At 39.3% G+C, this 21,336-nt stretch overlaps 1 protein-coding gene across 1 annotated transcript in view; it reads right to left on the bottom strand.

Moving 5' to 3' along the window:
- Positions 1–21,336, bottom strand: part of LOC126482026 (dual specificity calcium/calmodulin-dependent 3',5'-cyclic nucleotide phosphodiesterase 1-like) — a 671,133-nt gene that overhangs the window by 71,305 nt on the left and 578,492 nt on the right. The window lies entirely within an intron of this gene.

The raw sequence follows: 21,336 nt of genomic DNA, 5'->3' as shown, positions 1-21,336 counted from the left end.
TCTCCTCTCTTCTTCTTGCTCAGTTGGAAAGGCCATCCTATCTACATCTCAGAATAGCCTTTCTTATGAAATGTTTTTCTCAAGTGTTGTAGTTCAGCAGGTAGACTCTCCTTGTTGGATATGTCTTGTGCTGTGTGCACTAAGGTGGTGCACACAGATCTGTGTTGTTGCTGGATGGTGGCAGCTGCTGGCATTAAGGTACAGGGTGGTATGAGTCTTCCTCCTGTAAACAGAATGATCTAATGTGCCTTCAGTCTTCCTCTTTATCATGATGTTGAGGAAAGACAGACATCCATTTTCTTCCACCACCATGGTGAATTTAATGTTGTCATATATGCTGTTGATTTGGTTGAGAAATTCTTGTAGATTTTGCTTCCCCATATGGCCAAATCACAAACATGTCATCCACATGGTGATAGAACACCTTCAGTTTCAGGCGCACCATTTCAAGAGCCATTCCTTCGAAGTGTTCCATGCATAGGTTTGCGATACATGGCATCAGGGGGAAACCATGACCACTCTGTCTATCTGTTGGAAGAATTTTCCACCACGCTATAAGTATGTGATAGTGAGTGTGCGGCCAGCAATTCCACTGGGTCTTCATTAAAGTGGCCCCTAAGTATTTTCAAGGAGTCCTCAAGAAGTACCTATATGAACAAGGATGTGACATAAAAGCTGACCAGAATGTCTCCTAGGTCCAGATGTATCCCTTGAAGTATTCTCACTTGGAACTGGTATCCAAACTCTCACCTTGCTCATGGGAGTGGATAAACACTAACATAGACACTAAAACCTTCACAACCAGTGAATTCTGTAAACGCAGTCACCATGAAACAACAAAACAAGTTCCATCAACTGCCGGGGGCTTAAGTGCAGAACATTGATACCAAGATGTCAAGGACTGTTATCAGTTTAACTGGAAAGGAACTGGACAAGGCAACAACATCCATGCTGTCAAAAGAATGAAACTTTGCATCAGCTCCAACTGCGGCTCTGTGCAGTGCCTAGACTTCATGAACTGAAAACACTGTCAGTTGATTGTGTACTCATTTGTGAAAAATAAAATGTATTACTTGGCAAACATGCTCTTCATCAATTATCATTTCTATATCCTACATCCTGAACACAGTGCTTGGGTGCGACAGTAAAGCCAGCTCACAGCACAACTGTATGTAAGTGGCAAAACCTTGTGTTATCACTTCAGTAGCATTTCAGTGCAGTTTCAAAGTTGTGTTACCAGACAGCTGGCCAGAGGGACACCACATCACATATGTAGCAAAAATCTTGGAAGACAAAGTTGTAAACTGTGGAGAGAGGCCAGAGAAAGGGAAGGTGATGTATGACAATTCTCAAGCTATATTTCTAGCAAAGTATTGGCCCAAGCATTAACAAAATGCTATAGTGAGTTTAGTTAACAACAGACTGTATAACCAAGTACAAGATGTCATGTATTCAGAATTCCTGGAGAGAGAGCATGAGCAAAATCAACTTCTTGATACCTCAGTTGAAAAATGAGTGGCACTAAGATAGGTGATAAACCTCTTGCCACCGGATGTACATGAAAGATTGATTGGAACACTCATTGAAATGGCTGAACAAGTGAGGAAGGCTCTTACAGAAATTAACTGGCACAGTGGGAAATACCCTTTGCCAAGCACTTCACAGTGGTTTACATAGTATGTATGTGGATTAAAGAAACATGACATTAGCAGCCAAAGTATTTCTTTCAGCAATAAAACAAGATTGCAAGACAGTGAAGGGACATCAGATAGAAGAGAATATTATGAACACAATGCTATCAGGCAAACACCCACAAATAACTGGGCAAACAGATGTGGGTGAGGTGGCAGATCAATACCAAATAGATCAGGAAATGAGTGATATGGATCTTGCCAATAAACTGACAGAAGTTTTGATGACAGAATTCCATGTGGGCTAAGGCTGAATTGTTATAAGAACCATGAGAGGGTTTGCAGCCAGTAAGGCTAAATATTATTCCAGAAATGCCCCACCCTGGAATTTTGCTGAAGGGGTAAACAAGGTAGATGTGTGTACATAAGAAGGAAAGAGTTAGCTATGCACAAGAGAAGTTGTTGGTTGAAGAAAGGAAGGTAGAAAAGTTCACTTGTACTCTGTCTTGAAATTTATGGTCAGAGGATTCTTCTTTAGGAGACACAGGATTGTGCAACATCTAATGTTCAACACAAGAAGCTTTGGAAGTAAAATGAAAACATGCCTAGTCTACCCATGAGTGTCTTTAAAGTGGATAGTTCTGTCAGACAAAACAGTAAAGCTATTAGACATCATGTACTGTTTAGGTGTCGAGGTAAGCAAGAAGAAATATGAGATAGCTGCTGTGATCCCACAAGGACTTTAGTGTACCTACAATAATTTGTGCAGACTGGTTCAGTGCAAATCAGCTTCAGCTCAATTTTTGCACAAGGAAAATATTAATCTGTGTAAATGGAGAACTGCATACTGTGCCATTTAGTACAAAAACTGAGGGTAAGTGGGTGGAAGAAATAAACAAACATAGCCAAAATAACAAGGGAAGCAGGAAAGTATTATGCAGCAGAAGAAGGGGTGGGTGAACTCTTGTATCCTAGCCCAATATCAGCTCAGACTGTGACTTGGACATCAATATTGACACAGCATAATCTCTGACATACACTAGTCTGTGGTAGGAGCTGCTTACAACACACCACAACTTGCACTAGGAGTCACTCACAACCTCAACTATAGTGAATGGGCATTCTATAGGGATCAGCATCAGCCATGCAAAATTACTTCAGATCATCAAGCAGCTGGTAATGTTGCCTAAACTGATTGAGTAAATTTCCTGTTGCTTGTAGACTTCGATACATAAGAGACTACTAAATTGGAGGACTCTGCTATTGTGTACGACAACTTGGATTTGGATCGGTTGGACATACTGGTGAACTATCTTGTTCTGTTTTTGGTTCTTGTGGACTCCAACTCATCATGGACAGGAAATTGTTGTGGTCTTCAGTCCTGAGACTGGTTTGATGCAGCTCCCCATGCTACTCTATCCTGTGCAAGCGTCTTCATCTCCCGTTACTTAATGCAGCCTACATCCTTCTGAATCTGCTTAGTGTAGTCATTTTTTGGTCCCCCTCTACGATTTTTACCCTCCACACTGCCCTCCAATGCTAAAATTGTGATCCCTTGATGCCTCAGAACATGTCCTACCAACCGGTCCCTTCTCTTGTTAAGTTGTGCTACAAACTCCTCTTCTCCCTAGTTCTATTCAATACCTCCTCATTAGTATGTGATCTACCCATCTAATCTTCAGCATTCTTCTGTAGCACCACATTTCAAAAGCTTCTATTCTCTTCTTGTCCAAACTATTTATCGTCCATGTTTCACTTCCATATATGGCTACACTTCATACAGATACTTTCAGAAACGACTTCCTGACACTTGAATCTATGTTAACAAATTTCTGTTCTTCAGAAACGCTTTCCTTGCCATTGCCAGTCTACATTTTATATCCTCTCTACTTCAACCATCATCAGTTATTTTGCTCCCCAAATAGCAAAACTCCTTTACTACTTTAAGTGTCTCGTTTCCTAATCTAATTCCCTCAGCATCACCGACTTAATTTGATTATATTCCATTATCCTCGTTTTGCTTTTGTTGATGTTCATCTTATATCCTGTCGATTCCATTCAACTGCTCTTCCAAGTCCTTTGCTGTCTCTGACAGAATTACAATGTCATCGGCAAACCTCAAAGTTTTTATTTCTTCTCCACGGATTTTAATACCTACTCCGAATTTCTCTTTTTCTTTTGTTTCCTTTTAAACAACAATGTGCAGGATACAAACTATTTATTTGTTGTCCTGTGACTGTATTGAATAAATCAATGTATTCAACAACTTCAGTGCCTAATACCTCAGTGGCAACATGGACTCTAGTCAGTATGTTGACTGTACTTGATCACTGAGCTCTAAATGCAACACTCAATGCTGCCATGGACTTAAAATTCTTGAAATTGTGGCAGCTGCAGCAACAGTCTGAGCAACATTCACAGTGACAAGCTACATAACAAGCTACCTTAGAGCGGGTTGCCCCTCCAGTGCAGTGCCTGCCTGTCATTCCAGCCTTCAAACCTGAAGAAGGAGACTGGGACAGCTTCCATCACATACTATTCCTGAACTCTCAATCAGCTAATATCAAAGGTGTTGTTATTCACTGCATTTGTCTTTCAGCAAATAATCCCAAGTTTCTCTCTGCTCTCCATAAATTACATTCTCTTGCAGATTCTGAGACACTAGCTTTTGCAGATATTTGCTACCTCTTGTCATCCTACTACGAACAAAAGCATCACATGGTCGCTGATAGGTTTGAATTTTTTTCAGTGTCACAAGATATCTTCAAAAACTTACATATCTTGGGTGGCAGACTGAAAAGGTTTGCTACAAAAGTATCACATTACAAGTGATAATCTTGTCTGTAAACAATTACGTGCAGTATCTTTAGCCTTTGATGTCATAAATCGTTACATTCCCGAATAGGATTTTTCATTACAAATCTTGAGATTGGACAACCCCACACTAGATGAAGTTATTGCAATCACCAAACCTTACAAAATCTTCATGTCAGCACGTTTGTGCAAAGAACACACCATGTCCTCTGTGTCTAAAGCATTTCCACTAGTGTAAAACTGATTGGGATCATAAATCAGATCAGCCTTCAAACAATTATTCTTGTCAATGGCTGTTGTCACGTCACTGGAATTCAGAATGTTCATCAATGGAAAGTGATACAGCCCAGCATGCTATTAACAGAAACTCTTATGCATGCAGAGCACATACTTCTGTGTGAACTTCAGTTCCTGCACATGAGCAACTCAGGATTTCCCAGCTTTCTGTCATTGTTTCAATAGGCATTCTCATTTCCAGTCTCCTTCACAGAATGAAGATAGTGGTCACTGTGGGAAAATCAAACATACAGTGTTTATCGTATCACACATCAGTGGCCACTGCAGTCTTAGTTGCTGCAGTCCCAGTCATCACTGCCACAGCCAGCTTATTCTCAGCAGAAACAGCACCAAACACTACAGCATAAACATGTCAACAAATTGTTCACACAGTTCAACCTGTTTACATAAAGGAAAAAGCAAATATTCTTTCACCTCATTAAAAGAACTCCCTATTCAATTTCAGCTTGATGTGGGAGTCACTGTATTGTTAATCAGTGAACTTACTTCAAAAAACTTTGGACATCACCCATTAAACCTACTGCACAGTGTCTCCATTATTATAGTGAACAAAATTTTCTGCCCCAGAATGTCTGTGAACTGGAGGCAATGAGCAAAAATGTCTCACACTGTCTCTCTTTACTGGATGATGTGTCTAGCCACAAACAGAAATTTTTGACTTAGATGCCTATCAGGTCATGTGTGACAAATTTTCTTCTCTCTTTGATGCTGGCCTGCAGGGTCATATTTAGGACCTGTATACTGCAAGGCTGCAACTGTCGTGTGGGTTCTGCCAGAAAAAATGTTGTGGTAAGTAACCCATGAAAATAGCATTTTTGAGCAATTTTCAAATTAAAAAGCTCATAATACATCATTTAAGTTTATTATTTAACTGTATAAAACTTTGCTACAAAATGTCTGCTTTAATGAACTTATAAGTTTAAAAAATGAAAGGCATTTTCATTTAGCACTTTTGCTTTTCAATTGTTCTTCCTTTTTATGGCAATTGGTTCTGGTTTTATGGTGGTTCATAATAAAAGATAATATAGAATATGCAAAACAGCATTATTACAGTGACAGCTTGACTTTATTAATTGCTGTTATGTTCCTACTATCAGGGACAGAGTCATCTTTGGTGTGTGTGTGTGTGTGTGTGTGTGTGTGTGTGTGTGTGTGTGTGTGAGAGAGAGAGAGAGAGAGAGAGAGAGAGTGAGAGAGAGAGAGAGAGAAATGGTGATACCTACAAACCCACCCACAGCTCATTACTTGTTTCTTTAGGTCTGTCACTACCTCTGTTGTGCACTACAGTGGTTGTGCAGAGGTAGCTGTTCTGGTCACAGAGATACGCCAACACATCGTGGTCACCAGGATGTCTTCTGTCTTTTTCACATCAACGTATTTTTCAAGGAAAAAATTTGGGATTTTTCTATACTGTTCTGAAGCTTTTATGAATATTCTCAAATGCTAGAAAATGGCAGTTCAAATTTGCCTTTAGCCTCCAGATTTTGGTTTTTCACAATTTCCCTAAATCAACCCATGCAAATGTTGGGATGGTTGATGTGAAAAGAATGGCTGATTTCCTTCCCAATCCTTAGCAAAAAGAATCTGAGCTTTCACTCCAACTGTCATAACTTTATTGTCAATGTCATGTTGAACACTAATCCTCTTTCCTTCCATTTTGAGAAAAAAACTACGAAATGGTACATGTTGCACTTATTCACACTCACGCAAAATTGTCATGTCCAGTGTGTTGTACAATGTATGCTCATTGTAGCCAACTCATCAAATAAGTTTATCTGCTTACTGAGAGAAACTACATAAATAAAGAATGCTTCTGTGAGCAAACAATTTTAGCAACAAAAAGTGATGTAGTTCAATAAACAAAACAACAAATACAGAATATGATGCTGGGGTAAAAAGCTTTATATCCATTGATGCAATGATGGACCAAGATGAAGGCATCAACTTCCCCATAGAATTTCTAAATTCCCTCAATGACCCTACTATGCCCTTACAAGAAACTCTGTAAACCATACCACAGAGTTGGAAAAATTAACTGGAAAAAAAGGCAAGTCAGTATTCATACCACAAATTCCACTCATTTCAATTAATGTATCAATTCAGCTTAAAAGGCTCCAATTTCTGATAGGTTAGCATACAATACGACTATCAATAAATCACAAGGGCACCCATATTGTATGACTATCAATAAAGCACAAGGGTACCCATTCCAGTATTGCAAAGTGAATTTATGAGAATCACATTTGTAGCATGGGCAACTACATGCAGCATGTCTGTGTGTTGGACAGCCACAAAACACATTCCTTTTGGCAACCAAAAGAAAAACACCAAATATAGCTTATTACAATATATTTTGAATATGTTAGAGATGATTAATTGTACTTTTTTGATTCAGAAAATAAATGGGACTGCAAAGGCCAAATGAAGCATGTCCTTCACAGCATGTATATTATTTAAATAACAATTTTGATTATTTCATTTTTTTCTGCTAACATGCTCACAGTGGTTGCATGACATTTATGATGTCATGAGCCATTACGCTATCTTGTCAGGCTCTATGGGTTTTAAGACACTTACACATTTCCTGCATTCTCTTAATAACGAATAAAGTTGAATGAAAATTGTTTTCTGCAACTTTAAGGGCTCAAGAATCCAATATTTTATTTTATTCATGGCTGTAATTTTCAGCAACTGTAGTATGTACTCTTTTTACAATAAAATTCAGTTGTCAGTTGCAAATATACTTTTATTATGTTTTACCAGTTCTCACAAACTAATTTATAATCTTGAGAAGCCTACAAAATTAGCGAGATTATTGTAGGCTTCTGTAGGTGACAAATTACATTGTCAAAACCAGTAAATCATAATAGAAATATATTTGCACCTAATGTCTGAATTTTATTGTGACAGGAATCTGATGTATCAAATCCTGAGTGCCAACAAAATGGCATCTGAATGGTTTTGTCACAAAAGAATCTTGCCAGACCTGAATAACACATTTTTAGAAAGCGCAGCCACCACTGGTAGCAGCAATGGTTCTGACCCAGCTGGCGATCGATTCTAACTGAGCTTGGATGAAAGATACAGTTATGTCATTTCATGCTGCTTCAACCCTATCAATCATAATGGCTGATGAATGTTGGCATGCCAGTCTCTTGGCATTCCATTACCAGATGCTTTCAATGGGTAAGAAGTCTGGGGAGCATGCTGGGCAGGGCAAGAGCCAGACACCTTCTGTATCAAGTTACACCAGGACAGCATAAGCAGCATGTGGTCTTGTGTTATCTTCTTGAAACATAGCATCAAAGAACCTCAAAGCTAGGGCACAGCCACCAGCCTCTACATACTGAAAAGATAAAGTGTGCAGTCCAAATTAAAGACTATGTGAAGCAGAGAAGTTTGTGTTGTGTATCCAACTGCACCTCATACCATAATGCCAAGTACTGGGCTTTTGTGATGTTGAGGAATATAATCTGGCAACATCCATTCTCCTCAGAGCCTCCACAGATATGTATGTTTATCATGATGCTGCATGAAAAACAGTGACGTGTTTATGTTGGGTGCATCACTCCCAGCACACTTCCCTCTACTGCTGTGTCAAGGGAAGCTGCAACAGTGATTACTATGCTGAAAGTCCCTATGCTCCAGACATCATAGCACTTTCTATATGGATGCCTGTCTTTCTGCAGACAGGCCCATTTCCTGACTTAAGGTGTGTGATGTGGCCATACCATCCTCCATATCCCAGGTAAACAACCTGACTGCCTGATACAACATTGCAGTACCTGTGCTTTTTCAAAGTAAAATGTAATGTTCCTTCGGACATGCATGCAAGCATGTCTGAAGTAACAGGCACTGCAACAACTACCGGCATTATGAAATAAATTAAATGTATTCACAGTTACGACTATGGACAACCATCAGTTGTATAATGGAATGACGACAGTGAAAATTTGTGCCAGATTGAGTCTTGAACTCAGGTTTCCGTTTATTGCAAAGGATCACATTAACATTAGGCTATCCAAGGAAGGCTCATGGTCAGATCCAAACTTCCATATGCTGTCAACTATGTGTCAACAACCTGTTTGTACATCCATATATATATTCCTGTACAGGGGAGACATTTTAACTGAAAGCTAAGTGGGCAGATAAATACGATATTGCAGTGCCTGTGTTTTTCCAAAGTATGGCAGCCTTCGGGCACGCACTCTTGTGCAAACAGGCACTGCTGTGACTACTGCCATTATGAAGTGCCTGAAATGCCATCACTGTTGCAAATATGATATATAATGGAATGATACCAATGAAAATTTGTGCTGGACCAGGGCTTGAACCAGGATTTACCACATATTGTGGACAGTTGCCTTACCACTAAGCTATCTGAGCATCAAACTTCCACATGTTGTGCTTGCATATTCTAAGGAAAAATGTATCATACTTCACTGCAGTATTGTATTTATCTGCTGAAACTGGGCAAGTGACTTACAATTAAGATGCCTCCCCTGGACGGGAATGTGTATAATGGATGTACGAGTACAGGTTGTTGACACATGGCCGATGACATATGGAAGTTTGGGTCTGGCCATGAGCGTGCTCAGATAGCCTAATGATAAGGCAACTGCTTGTGATAAGTGGGAAAGCTGGGTTTGAGCCCTGGTCCAGCATAAATTTTCACTGTCATCATTACATTATGCAACTGATTGTTGTCCATATCCACAACTTCAAGCACATTTCATAATGGCTGTAATCACCCCAGTGCCTGCTCCTTGGACATGCATTCGTGTCTTATGGAACATTGAATTGTACCTTGGAAAAACACAGGCACTGCAATATCATATTTATCTGCCGATACCAAGCAAGTAATCATCAATTAAAATATCTGCCTTGTACAAGAATATATATAAAAAATATATAAGTGCAGGTTGTTGACACTTTGGAGATGACATATGGAAGCTTGGGTCTGGCCCTGAGTTAGTGCTTGTGTAGCCTACCTGTAAGGCGACCATTCTCAATAAACACAAAATCAGGGTTCGAGTCCTGAGTCAACACAAATTTTAACTGTCATCATTTTGTTCTACAGCTGATGGATGTCCACATTTGCAACAGTGAATGCATTTCCTTTATTTGTCTGTCCTATTGGGCACTAGTCATATGGGGCTACTGAGATCCTGCAAGGCAGTGATGCCCATTAATGATAGTTGTATGATACTGATCAACACATGCAACAATATTTTTGAACAACAGACCAAAGCCTTGACAGGCCACAATGCAACCGCTGTCAAATTCTGACACATTCTGGTAGTCATTTCTCCTTCTTATATGACACATAACACAACTGCATCACAAACAAATAACATTGAGATGTAATTTATGATTTAGAAATTCGCTGTATAATCTTTCCTTATACACAAAATATAGCTGCCATCACTCCTATCTACTTTCTGCAGGCACACTGAGATGTTAATCATTTGAGTATCCAAAAACGTATTACTTCTAATGCCATTTGATGTTCACTGCATACCGCCTTCATGATGTTGCAATTTTAATGGTCAGCCATGTACAGGTTGCTCTTTAATGGACAGAAATCTGTCTCACATTCATCCATCCACTTCCACATACTGTTTTTCTTTACCAAATAGTTCAACACATAGCTGTTCTGTATTTCTATCCCAACAAATCTTCTATAGAAATTGAAAATCGGTGCAACCGTCTTTGACAATTAGGTCTTGGAATATCACTGACTGCTCATAGTTACTCATCATCTGGTTTTATTCCTCAGTTTGTAATAGTGTAAACTTAAAATGTTGCCTCTTTCCTTGTGAACTCTGTCTTATTAAAACTGACAGTAACATTTTCTTCTTGAAATCTTCAAAGTATATGTTCTAGTGACGTTGTACACACTTGCCACATCACAGTAGTTATCAATATATCATCTACATACATTATAATTTTACTCGTTTCTTCCCCACCCAGGACTACATCAAGTTCCCGTGTAAAAGAAGTGACACAAGTTTAATCCAAATGGCATCATGTGACATTTATAGAATTTTCACTCAGACAGAAAAGCTGTGTACTGCCTTGAATCTTCTTCTGATTCAATCTGAAGATATCCTGCTGCCATGTCTTGGTTATAGAAGATTTTAGCTTGGTTGAACTTCTGCAGTAATTCATCTAATGATGTGTGTGCAGTCTGTTGACATCTTGAGGTGTCGGACATTCTGCACAATATCAGAATCATTCTTGCATGTTGCCTGAGACTGCAGTCTTAGGGTATCTTCATCAGGCAGCAATGAAGATAACATGTCACACTATTGAAATATCATGCAAGAATGACACTGATATCTCGCAGAACACTCGACACATCAAGATGTCAATTCATCTAATGTTTCTGACTGATCTCTTTCAGGCTCAAAGATTTGGTTTGCATTGAGGGCACTGAGAACCAACCTTACATCACCATTTTTCTTGTCTACTGAGTTTAAAGGATTATAGTGTTGACTGTGTCCTCACTCAACAGATTTTTGATAACATGCACTGTTTCTCTTTCTCCACAATGAACTTCTTTGCCTGTAGTACAGGGTATTGTTTTGTGTAATGTGGATTACAATGTTTAATCTTAGTTTTGTACAGTGGGTCTTTTATCACAGCTGGTTTCTTTGAGAAAACATTTTCAAATAAACAATTCACACATCTTGTTCACCATTTCTGACTCCATTCTTTCATTTTCTTTATAATCACTTCCTCTTTGTCTTGCTCCAGTAGAGATTCACACCAACCTGGTTCATGAAGTATTCAACACTTAAACTGAAAAATACATGATTCATTCAACACAGTCACAGGACAACAAGTCAATACTCTGCATCATCTCCATGCTGAATCAACGTCCACTAGAGTCAAAAACAGAACAAGACAGTTAACCAGAATGTCAAAGGGATCAAAAGCCTAACCATCACAGCCAATAGTAAAGTCTGCCAATGTAGTAATCCAGTGTGTATTCAAGTCAGCAGGCAATGGCAGGTTTTTTATTTAGTATGCTAGTTTGAAACATGACTTGGGAGTCCATTTGCATCAATCAGAAGAAATTGAGGAAGTATAGAGAGTCAGGACCACTGGCTTTGTCAGTAGTACTTTAACATGTGGAAAAGAAAATGCCCTGTGACTGAAAGAAATTTGATTGTATTATTTGCATTCAGATAAGTTTATGTTTATCTGGCTGGAAGAAAAACAGAAGTAGTGGCAGACCACCAAGAATTATTGTTTATAATGACTACAACATTGTGACACAGCAGAGTTGTTGTTTTGTTGAACAGTGGTTTGACACAGCAAGGTCAAGCATTCTAAATAATTTAATGATCTGCTTTATTATAGTAAAACTTGATCCACAAACTTTACTTGCAAATTTTGTGTATAGTGGGAAGTGAGTTCACAATACCAGAGCCTCTTTTTAAAATGGCACTACATGATGGTAATGAATATGCTGCAAACTCCAATGCAGGTATGATGCCACAAGAAAGGTAGGTGGAAGAAGAAAACAGACCATTTCATCCTCATGTTGGTTGTTAATATATCCTTTTCTGTGATTTCTTCCATTTGTCTTTTGAAGCAGACATCTTAAGTTTTCATGAGTATAGGACAAATTAAAGGACACCAATTTGAAATGTAACACAAATGTTTCTATTTCTCTGTACAAATACCGAATATCTTACATACATTTTTTTATAAAGTTTATTATAGTAAAATTTGATCAACCCATTATGTATATAATTCAGAAAGCTGACTAAACAGCACAAATATTTCAGTCCTGACACACTCAACACACTTTTATGGGCAAAGTTTTTTGTATAAAGCAGAATATACCTAACACAGAAATGGAACGCAAATTTTAAGACTTCTGTATCTACACCTATATTCTGCAAACCACCATGAAATGCATGCGGAGGGTACGTCCTATTGTAAAAGTTGTTAGGGTTTCTTCCCATTCCAGTCTTGTATGGAATGCAGGAAGAATGATTGTCTAAATGCCTCTGTGCATATTGTAATTATTTGAATCTGGTGCTCCTGATCCCTATGTGAATGATACATAACAGGTTGTAGTATGTTCCTAGAGTCATCTTTTAAAGGCACTTCTTGAAACTTTGTTAGTAGACTTTTCTGGGACAGTTTATATTTGTCTTCACAAGTCTACCAGTTCAGCTTCTTCAGTATCTCTGTGACACTCTCCTGTTGTTGTTGTTGTTGTTGTTGGTGTTGTTGTCTTCAGTCCTGAGACTGGTTTGCTGCAGCTCTCCATGCTACCCTATCCTGTGCAAGCTTCTTCATCTCCCAGTACCTACTGCAACCTACATCCTTCTGAATCTGCTTAGTGTATTCATCTCTTGGTCTCCCTCTACGATTTTTACCCTCCACACTGCCCTCCAATGCTAAATTTGTGATCCCTTGATGTCTCAGAACATGTCCTACCAAACGGTCCTTCTTCTTGTCAAGTTGTGCCACAAACTCCTCTTCTCCCCAATTCTATTCAATACCTCCTCATTAGTTATGTGATCTACCCATCTAATCTTCAGCATTCTTCTGTAGCACCACATTTCGAAAGCTTCTATTCTCTTCTGGTCTAAACTATTTATCGTCCATGTTTCACTTCCATACATGGCTACACTCCATACAAATACTTTAATGACTTCCTGACACTTAAATCTATACTCGATGTTAACAAATTTCCCTTCTTCAGAAACGCTTTCCTTGCCATTGCCATTCTACATTTTATATCCTCTCTACTTCAACCATCATCAGTTATTTTGCTCCCCAAATAGCAAAACTCCTTTCCTACTATAAGTGTCTCATTTCCTAATCTAATTCCCTCAGCATCACCCGACTTAATTCGACTACATTCCATTATCCTTGTTTTGCGACACTCTCCTATGGATTATATAATGAAGAAAGAAAGCTTATACAGTACTGTACTACAGTAAACTTCAGTTACTCTTGTCTATACCAGGTCACTGCTTTTTAACACAAAGACTGTAGAGCCCTGACAATGTTGTTTCATAAAAGTGTTGTTGTCTCATTAAACAATGGTTTGATCCAGCAAGGTATAGCATTCCAAATAAATGAACAATCAGCTTTATTATCTGCCAATTTATGTAGCCTTATAGCATTTTAAGTGACAACTTGATGTTGAACATGAGGCAAGCGAGAAAGACAAATTATCTGTGTGTGAAATATTGTTGCATTTCAAACGCGCTAAAACATAAATTTATGAAACCTTATGAAACAATGGTAATGAGGATAATATATGGGATGACTGGATGAAAGTGAATGAGCAAATGAAAAAAAGGCAAAGGTGATGGAAATGAAGAAATTAACGAGATAATGTGGGAAAGTTTGTAAGTGTGTGGGCAACGTTGCAGAGTGAGGCTCTGAAATTCACTAAAGGTCTAAAGCACCTACAATACTGCTGGACAGTGTCAAAGCTAGATACGACATAATGTGGAATGAAGTGCATGGGGAAGCTAAAGATGAGCAGAAAAATGTGGCAACAGAATGGAAGACAATACTGCACAAGCTAATTGTGAATTATGACCCAAAAGACATGTTCAGTATTGATGAAACATGACTGTTTCAGTGCACACTGCCTTCAAAATCCCTAGTAATTTGAGGTGAAAAGTGCTTTTGCCAAAAAATGTCCTAGGAAAGACTCCTATACTGCTGTGTCGAAACATGTTAGATGAAATGGAGAAGCCCATGATGATTTGAAAGGCAGCAAAATCCTGTTGTTTCAAAAATATAGATTTCAGTAAGCTCCCAGTCACATGGCAAGCAATAAAAAGACATGAATGGTGAGTGGTCTTATTGAGGACACTTATTCCTAGACAATGAGACCCGACACCTGAAAGTCAAGTTAATAAATGTGAAACCAGGTTCAATCACCCTTGCACAACACAAGGATCAAGGGATTATTTATACATTCAAGATCTATTAAAGACAAATATTGATGCTGTATTTTATTCTTAGTGTTGAAGAAATGAAAAGTGCTTTTGCTCTTGCATAGTCAGTTTCTGTTTTGCATGTAGTGAATTTGATAGGCTTGGCAGTAAGTGAAATAAAGCCCAAAACTGTCACTAAGTGTTTCAACAAAGAGGGGTTTGGAGGTGATGAACAACATGCTTCTCCACTCTTTGAAGCTCAAGAAAAGCAACAGTAATTGCTGAATTAATTCAAATCCAAAACATTTCATGTAGTCCACATGATTACATCTGAAAAATCTGAAGTGACGATTTTCTATCAATTCACTCAAGTTTTACTTTGGCAACAGATCTGATAGAATCTCCACTACAAAAGGAAATAAAGGAGGAGAAGTGGAACAAAATGATGTCTCTAGAAAAAATTAATCCACCTAAAGAAGCTATTGCATGCATAAATGATGTTATGCAATTTGTGGCACACACAAATTCTCTCAAGCTGTTAGAACTATTGTATAGTGCAAAAAGTTGTGTACAAAAATAAATAAATAAATAAACTGAAAAGGAAATTTAAACAGCTTTCCCCTCTTGATAAGTGGCAGAAAAAGTGAAATATTAAGTAGACAAACAAAGGCATAATATGTATGTACAACAATACATGAATTTAAACAATACATGAATTTAAAGTAGAAATACACACATGGCAAATTATGTATTAATTAATGTAATACTCTATAGTGTTCCACTATACAGTAGACAGAAACTGAACACCTACTGTACAGGAGTGAAATACATAAATATTAGCATAATCACAAATTTAAACTTTTGTGCATATTGATTGACAAATTGTATGTAGCCTAGTGCTGAAAACGTGTGCAATTTGGAAAACTATTTTGGCCCCATGCCATTCTGTTTCGACCAAGTTTTACTGTGTTAAATTTCATAATGACATAAATATTTATATCTATGTGCTAACCAATAGTAAGTACACTTGTGTGGCAGTTACAATATTTCTACTTCAATAATTTCACTTTGCTTACAATGAAACTGGATGTACACTCATGTGGCAAGATGTGGGAACATGTAACGCACTCAAGACCATTGTCCAACAGATCATGTTGGTGGTCCAGGTGTTATGGTTTGGGGAGGCATAATCTTGCATGAATGCATTGATCTCACTATCTTTGAACATGGTACACTCACTGATCAACATTATTGTGACACTCCTTTCCCATGTGCAGCTTTTCAGGAGTGCACTCAGCTCTGATTTCATTTTTATGGATGACAATGTGCACATGCCTTAAACAGTGCAGGTGCAGGAGCTCTTGGAAGAAGAGAATATTCAGTGGTGGACTGGCCTGTCCAGTCCCTGATTTAAATCCCATCAAGCACATGTGAGATGTGTTGGGGAGACATATTGCAGCATACCCACATGTACCTTCCAACAACTGTGAATCATGCTCTTGGAGGAATGGAACATAAAACTACAAGAATTCCTTACCAGTCTTGTGGTCAATGTGGGAACATGTTGCAAGGCATGCATTGGCACCTGTGGTACACCCACCCTTTTAAGAAACATATCCCATCTTTTGTAATGTCCAGGAGACAATCATGAACCCCGGTCACTTCAGTGTGATTGTTGACTTTGAATAAAAGGGCCATTTCTGTTCATCTCATTGCATATTTCTTTCATTTATGTTCTTTACTATATTTCAGCAGTATGACCCAAGTTTCTTTGAGCTATGTTACTGGTAGTGAGAAATCATGCAAAAGTTACATTTTAATTTTCTTCTATTTTTTTAAATTATCTGAAGACAATTTTGAAAACAAGTTCATATGGGGGTGTAAAAGTGCTGCATATGCTCACACGTAGCCAGGGTGAAACAAGCTGCATATGCTCACACTTAGCCAGGGTGGTGAACTTCTTCTTCTGTTATTGGCTTTATTTGAGCTACTATACAGTCAACATGATTTTGGGCATTGACATGGTGCAGAATGGCAGTGTGGGTTTGTAGGGTGAGGTGTGTAGTTGTATTGGAGGAAAGGAGTCCCTGAAGGGATTTTATAGAGTACAGTCAATATACACAAGAGACAAGGAATAAAGTCATGACTCAAGAACTGAGGTGTCACAGACTGCTATGGAGAGACTGAGGTTTATTGGATTTAATTAATATTATCTGTGATTGTTTCATTCTTATAATAGTCATACAGTGATTATAAAACCAATTTGTTATACATCTTTTTATTCAGCACTCGCATAAATCCTTGGCTGCATGTGGTAACAGGCTTAAAGATCTAAGTTCTTGATAAGTAGTTGTGTTGGTTTTCTTTTTGTGGGATACCAAGATTGTTTCCAAAATGTCATTAAGTCAATATCCCATTGAGTATATTTCCCTGCATATTCCAAATAGCTCTTCCTTTACTATTACAACTAAGGATTTTTCATACTTTTCTTGGCAGCTCATCATTTCCTGTGGCTTTCTAGTTTTTTATCCCCTTAAAAGCTGCCTCTAATTCATGCTTTAGAATTCTCTAGCTCTTCTCTTCATCCTTCGCTATACACTTTCCAGTTCCAGTTCAAGTTGTTCCGACTTATCTTCTCCACCCCTCCTCCCCTCCCCTCCCCACTTCTCATGGCAATATAACCACTCAATGTATTTGTTCCACCTCTTTTACTTTGCAGGGGTTGTTCAACACCTTTCATGCTCAGTCTCTGTCTCCATAACACTCTCTTGTCTCTCCTCATACAGCAACCCAACTGTTTCTTTATACAGTACTGGTAATTAATGTCCATAAACCATGACTGTTACTTGATACTTCAAATATGAACATGGACAAAAATTTATTTCTCCAAAAATATAATTATATATACTTAATATAATACAAACAGAAAAATTATACACTCCTGGAAATTGAAATAAGAACACCGTGAATTCATTGTCCCAGGAAGGGGAAACTTTATTGACACATTCCTGGGGTCAAATACATCACATGATCACACTGACAGAACCACAGGCACATAGACACAGGCAACAGAGCATGCACAATGTCGGCACTAGTACAGTGTATATCCACCTTTCGCAGCAATGCAGGCTGCTATTCTCCCATGGAGACGATCGTAGAGATGCTGGATGTAGTCCTGTGGAACGGCTTGCCATGCCATTTCCACCTGGCACCTCAGTTGGACCAGCGTTTGTGCTGGACGTGCAGACCGCGTGAGACGACGCTTCATCCAGTCCCAAACATGCTCAATGGGGGACAGATCCGGAGATCTTGCTGGCCAGGGTAGTTGACTTACACCTTCTAGAGCACGTTGGGTGGCACGGGATACATGCGGATGTGCATTGTCCTGTTGGAACAGCAAGTTCCCTTGCCGGTCTAGGAATGGTAGAACGATGGGTTCGATGACGGTTTGGATGTACTGTGCACTATTCAGTGTCCCCTCAATGATCACCAGTGGTGTACGGCCAGTGTAGGAGATCGCTCCCCACACCATGATGCCGGGTGTTGGCCCTGTGTGCTTCGGTCGTATGCAGTCCTGATTGTGGCGCTCACCTGCATGGCGCCAAACACGCATACGACCATCATTGGCACCAAGGCAGAAGCGACTCCCATCGCTGAAGACGACACGTCTCCATTCGTCCCTCCATTCACGCCTGTCGCGACACCACTGGAGGCGGGCTGCACGATGTTGGGGCGTGAGCGGAAGACGGCCTAACGGTGTGCGGGACCGTAGCCCAGCTTCATGGAGACGGTTGCGAATGGTCCTCGCTGATACCCCAGGAGCAACAGTGTCCCTAATTTGCTGGGAAGTGGCGGTGCGGTCCCCTACAGCACTGCATAGGATCCTACGGTCTTGGCGTGCATCCGTGCGTCGCTGCGGTCCGGTCCCAGGTCGACGGGCACGTGCACCTTCCGCTGACCACTGGCGACAACATCGATGTACTGTGAAGACCTCATGCCCCACGTGTTGAGCAATTCGGCGGTATGTCCACCCGGCCTCCCGCATGCCCACTATACGCCCTCGCTCAAAGTCCGTCAACTGCACATACGGTTCACGTCCACGCTGTCACGGCATGCTACCAGTGTTAAAGACTGCAATGGAGCTCCGTATGCCACGGCAAACTGGCTGACACTGACGGCGGCGGTGCACAAATGCTGCGCAGCTAGCGCCATTCGACGGCCAACACCGCGGTTCCTGGTGTGTCCGCTGTGCCGTGCGTGTGATCATTGCTTGTACAGCCCTCTCGCAGTGTCCGGAGCAAGTATGGTGGGTCTGACACACCGGTGTCAATGTGTTCTTTTTTCCATTTCCAGGAGTGTATTTTACTTTCATCAAAGTACCCTCACTTAGACTGCCTCACAAGCTCAATCATTTGATCAATTGGTTTATGTAGGTATTGTGAGTCTATATGACTCAGCATATCCTTAACGACATTCCGGAGACATTTCTTTCTTGTTGTGTGTACTTCCTGGACATGTCTATCCACTTCATCCTAGAACATATCAGTAGGATTCCAATCACAGCTTTGAGATGGCCACACCATGTCTTTCAGCACCTTCTGTTTTTCGTTTGATGCAATGTACTTCTTACAGAATGTGACCAATGTTTTAGGTCATTATCCTGGTATGTTATAATACTCAGGTGTGCAGTGGCAGTGCTTCTGGTCCATATACCCTCCTATTTTCATAATTATGCCAAATCTATCTTCCACATAATACCTCCAAACTGCTATAGAATCCCAATTGCATTTAACTATAGGTAGAATACAGTGCTGGGACACCCTTTCTCCTTTGGATAGCTGAACAAGTGTCCTCCTCCTGATATCAACAATCTTCAATTTCCATTCATCTGTGAATAACACTTTCTTCCACACTTCAAGTGTCCCCTTACTATATTTCCTAGCCTGTTCAAGTCTCTCCATTTTATTTGTGGGCTTCATAAGGGGTTTCTTCGCTGCCACATACAGCCAGCATCAATCAGTCTGGTTTTTACTACTGCATTATATATGGTTTTCATATTCATTTCGACTAATTCTGCATGAATTTGTCCTACTGTTGTGAAATTATTTCTCTTTCCAGGAATTTCAATGAATTTTTCATCACTTTTAGTCATTTAAAGCACCGTTATGGTTGTGGTAGGTCCTTATTGGTACCAGTTGTCTTCTGGCAGTGAAGATGTATTGCTTTCCCATTATAGATACACCACATTGTTTTGCTATTTGGGGCCCAGATACACCTGATTGTCTGAATGTTACAACTGCAGCACATTTGTCTATGGACCTCCACTGTTGGAGCCATAATAGAGATATGTAAACTGTTAAACATCACTAAGGAACTGTAGTGCAGTAACCATATAGTCTGTATTGTACGAATTGCTTGGGGTACATTGTGGACACCACAATAATACAGGGAACAAGAGGGCAATATGGAATAGGTATTACTTTGCCACACAGGTAAACAAACGTACCAGTTCAGGAAACTATTTTAGGATAATACTGCATGTAGATGAAAACAAACACATAAACCTGACATGTTCATCAATGCTGTACTATTTCTTTGTTTACTGAAATATGGCTGTGGTATTATACAGTAATTATAAGGAACTAGATGCCAGTTATTAGTTTTATAGAAATTAATGAGTGGTAGTGTACGTTATGTCATATTCTCTCTAACTGTTGTCTGATGTCATTACATTTCTTCTCTACCCACATCTGTATGGTTTCACCTGCCTCTATTATGAATTTAACAATATTAAGAGAAGGAAAGTTGCTACTCACCATTAGCGGATATGCTGAGTCACAGACAGACACAACAAAAAGATTTTCATACTTAAAGCTTTCGGCCAATGGCCTTTGCATTTGTGTGTGTGTGTGTGTGTGTGTGTGTGTGTGTGTGTGTGTGTGTGTGTGTGTCTAATGTTGACGAAGGCCATTGGCCGAAAGCTTTAAGTGTGAAAATCTTTTTGTTGTTCCTATCTGCAACTCAGCATCTCCACTATATGGTGAGTAGCAATTTTCTTTCCCATAATATTGTTACATTCCATCCTGGATTTTCTATTATGAATTTATTATGTAAATCATTGTACATTCTTTGTCTTCTTTGTGTTCAGATTCTTCCATGTCCTCCTTTCCTCCATGTTACTGATCTTTTCATCTGCTATCCATAAGTTTCCTTTTCTCTTTATTTCTAGCATTTGTTTTGCTGCCTCTTTTAAATTATATTTGCTACCTGGCTTACTCTTCCTGAATTATGCTATAAAATAATCTTCTTTTCCCCCTTTATTTAATATTTAAAAATTCAATATTTCTCTTTTCTTACCTTTCCAAACCTTCTTCAGTCTAACACAGTGTTCTCTGATGGCTAGATTATGATTTTTGCAGATATCTTCTACTGGGTAACTGATATCATTTCTAATGCTATTTTTATTTATTGTTTGTGTTAATAAATAGTCAAATTGGTAACATTTGTCATTAAGACTTGATTTACTGATGTATCTTCTTCTTTTATAGTGCTCACACAAGGTGTTTTCTACCATGACACTGTTCCTACATTTTCTCTCTCTCGTTCCTTCTTCCAAGGCCAAAACTTCCAACATATCTGTCCTTCTCCTCTTGCCCACTATTGTTCAGCTG

The sequence above is a fragment of the Schistocerca serialis genome, chromosome 5 (assembly GCF_023864345.2).
Source record: "Schistocerca serialis cubense isolate TAMUIC-IGC-003099 chromosome 5, iqSchSeri2.2, whole genome shotgun sequence".
In the NCBI taxonomy this organism is placed as follows: domain Eukaryota; kingdom Metazoa; phylum Arthropoda; class Insecta; order Orthoptera; family Acrididae; genus Schistocerca; species Schistocerca serialis.
Note: the sequence above shows the minus strand (reverse complement) of the source record. Positions and strands in the feature narration are given on the sequence as shown.